Source organism: Cricetulus griseus, assembly GCF_003668045.3.
Source record: "Cricetulus griseus strain 17A/GY chromosome 1 unlocalized genomic scaffold, alternate assembly CriGri-PICRH-1.0 chr1_0, whole genome shotgun sequence".
NCBI classification, from domain to species: domain Eukaryota; kingdom Metazoa; phylum Chordata; class Mammalia; order Rodentia; family Cricetidae; genus Cricetulus; species Cricetulus griseus.
The window spans coordinates 97,301,345-97,305,024 of NW_023276806.1; positions in this window are offsets into that span (position 1 = coordinate 97,301,345).

Below are 3,680 nucleotides of genomic sequence, written 5' to 3' on the forward strand. Positions count from 1 at the left end.
AGAAGAAATAAAACTGAAATCCCAAGCAGAACACGATGGAGCTGACTATAAAACATCTTAACCATAACCTAACATGGAGGAAGGAGACAAAAAGATGGATCCAAAGGGATACAACAGGCCATTCTTGATGTGTGGGGCCCAAACCAGGTATAGGAATTCATTCAGGTTTCATCAGTGGGAGATGACAGCGCTTACTGAATTCAGAAGACATTCTGAAGACACAGGGCTGAAAACACAATTACCATCAAGAGTAAATTTAGCTGATACTAATTTTGTCATGATTTTTTTGGCAGTTTTGACATTTTTCACTATAAGATTATAAAATTTAAATTAAAATTTAGAAAGATTAGCATGTGGATATTATAAGATAAATTAGGCAAAAATAGTAGCAATTGTAAGAAATATGACTTGGATAAGTCACTAAGTTTGAAAAAAAAGACATTTTAAACTCTTCACTTAGGAATTATTTTTTAAAGGAAGAAAAATTTCAGGCCAGTTTTCTAAAACATTTACCTTGAAGAACAAAATCACAACACATAATTTTTTTTTTTACAAACTCAAGAAATGCATGAAACAAGACCTTACCTAGTACAATAGGCAAATACTGCAGAAATTTTCATTTGTTTTTATGACATTTACAGCAGTTTGTTATGAAAATGAAGTGAATTTGCATATATTTGCTTTAGAAAAAGAGTTCAAAGCTACAATGTGCAGATGTATGTGGGGATGATTCATTGATGTGTTTTATGGAATTTAGATTAAAAATAACAAAGACATATTAAGGAAAACAAAAGACATGCTCCTGAAAATGTACAATGACATATAGCTTCATTCTCTTATAAAATCAATTTCTCTTCCTTCCAGGGTGATATGCCAATGCATTCTAAGATATTTACAGTAGAAACTTCACTTTATATTCATTTAACAATGATTTAATCAAATAATGTAAGATTAAGGGCAAAAAGTGAAAGAAAGAAAGAAAGAAAGAAAGAAAGAAAGAAAGAAAGAAGGGAAATCATACAGTTCCCACTATCTGCTTCGTGTTTCTGTAGCTCCATGAGCAAGGCACTGGTTGGTAATTTCTAGAATGTTCACTCAACCATCGATCTGGAAGGAAACACTGGCAGTCTTTCAGGGTCAAGAGCTGGTGTTTACAGACTCGATGTAGATGCTGTGCCAACTCTGGGGCAGAGAGAGGTGTGCTCATTGTCTAGTCTATTTAAGATAATCATACCTGTGGAGGAAAAGCCAGATTTGGACCTTATCAGATTTGGGTCCCTAAATCCAGGAACCCTCTCCCAGGACACAACAAGATGCATAAACAATTCAACAAGCCCCCAGCAATCTGCGTCCTGAGAACTGGGGCCTGACAAACTTACCCAGAATTCCACTTACTCCCATCTTCCTGCCTGATAAAGTTTCCCTTTCTAAACTAGGAATCTTGTGTCTTCTGCCAGCATCCACGAAACCAAGACAAGCTGATTTATTTATCTGAAAATAGAGTGAAATCTCAGACCCTGTATATTTCTTGACAATATAATCTTGGTATAGTTAGCCTGTTGGGTCATTTGCTCTTCCAAGCATTGTCTTGAACTAAGCACAATGGTTTCCTCAGGCCATTAGCCACCATCAAATTTCAGAAACACACTCAGAAATTTGTTTGTCCAGGCCAATGGTGGTAAGATAAGAAGCCACACTGTTGTAGAGATGGGAAGGCTGGAGGCAAAGACAAGTTAATACACACTTGGTCCCTGGTCTACGGAAACCCTGCCATACTCTGCTTCTTAGGCAGGATTCTCCTAACTACCCTTTGGAGACTAAGCATTTTAGACTGAGAACAATTCAACTAGTGGAAATTTGCGCCTATGAAAGATTAACCCTGGAGTTGGTTTCCCTTGCTACTAAAGGACCACAAAAAGGTGGGAAGTGCTTTGCTTATTCATGGTTAGAAAGAATCTGCCCATAAACAGCACATTTAAGATTTGTTAATCTTTTCACTTTTTTCCTTTTTAAAACATTTTTTATTAATTCAATTTTTACATTCCAATCCCAGTTTTCTTCCAATCCCTGCTCTCCTCCTGCTCCCCCCACTCCCTCCTTCATCTCCCATCTGCTCCTCAGAGATGGTAAGGTCTCCCTTTGGAAGTCTACTAATTCTGTCCCATCATCTCCTTGAGGCAGAAACAAGGCACCTCTCCACCCCACATAACCCTGTGTCTAGGCTGGGCAAGGTATATCTCCATATAGAATAGGCTCCACTCAGTCAGTTTGTACATTAGTGTTAGATCTTGAACCCACTGCCAGTGGCCTCATATATTGTCCCAGTCATACCACTGTCACTTATAATAAGGGAGTCTAGTTCAATCTTATGCAGGTTCCCCAGTTGTTAGACATGAGTCAGTGATCTCTCACTAGTTTGGGTCAACTGATTCTGTGGGTGTCCCCATCATGGTCTTGACTCCTTTGCTCATAGTATCGTTCCTCCCTCACTTCAATTGTACTCCAGGAGATTGGCTCAATGGTTAGTTGTGGATTTCTACAACTGCTTCCATCTGTTTCTGGAAGAAGGTTCTAGCTTCTCTAGGGTTGTGGATTGTAGGCTGGGTATCTTTTGCTTTATGTCTGGTATCCACTTATGAGTGAAGTAGATACTATATTTGTCTTCCTGTGTCTGGATTACCTCACTTACGATGTTTTTTTTCTAGTTCTATCCATTTGCCTGCGAATTTTAGGATGTCATTGTTTCTTACTACTGAGTAGTACTCCATTGTGTAAATGTACCACATTTTCTTTATCCATTCTTTGGTTGAGGAGCATCTAGGTTGTTTCTAAGTTCTGGTATTACAAATAATGTTGCTATGAACATAGTTGAGCAAATGTCCTTGTGGTGCGAATGTGCCTCGTTTGGGTATATGCCCAAATGTGATAATGCAAGTTCTTGAGGTAAGTTGATCCCTAATTTTCTGAGAAATCGACATACTGATTTCCACAGTGGCTGTACAAGTTTGTACTCCCACCAGCAATGGAGGAGTATTCTCCTTTCTCTGCATCCTCTCCAGCATAAGCTGTAATTGGAGGTTTTTATTTTAGCCATTCTGATTGGTGTAAGATGGAATCTCAGAGTTGTTTTGATTTGCATTTCCCTGATGACTAAGGATGTTGAGTATTTCCTTAAGTGTCTTTCTGTCATTTGAAATTGTTCTGTTGAGAATTCTTTTTAGATCTATACCCAATTTTTAATTGGATTATTTGGTGGTTTGATTTGTAGTTACTTGAGTTCTTTATTTATTTTGGAGATCAACCCTCTGTTAGATGTGAGGTTGGTGAATATCTTTTCCCATTCTGTACAGAGCCATTTTGTCTTGTTGATCATGTCCTTTGCCTTACAGAAGCTTCTCAGTTTCAGGAGGTCCCATTCATTAATTGTTGCTCTCAGTGTCTGTGCTACTGGTATTCTATATAGCAAGTGATCTCCTGTGCCAATGTGGTCAAGGGTATTTCCCACTTTCTCTTCTTTGACATTCAGTATGGATGGATTTATGTTGAGGTCTTTTTTCCATTTGGATTTATTTTTGTTCAGGGTGATAGATATGGATTTATCTCCATTGTTCTGCATATTGACAGCCAGTGATATGAGCACCATTTGTTGAATATGTTTTTTTTTTCATTTTATATTTTTA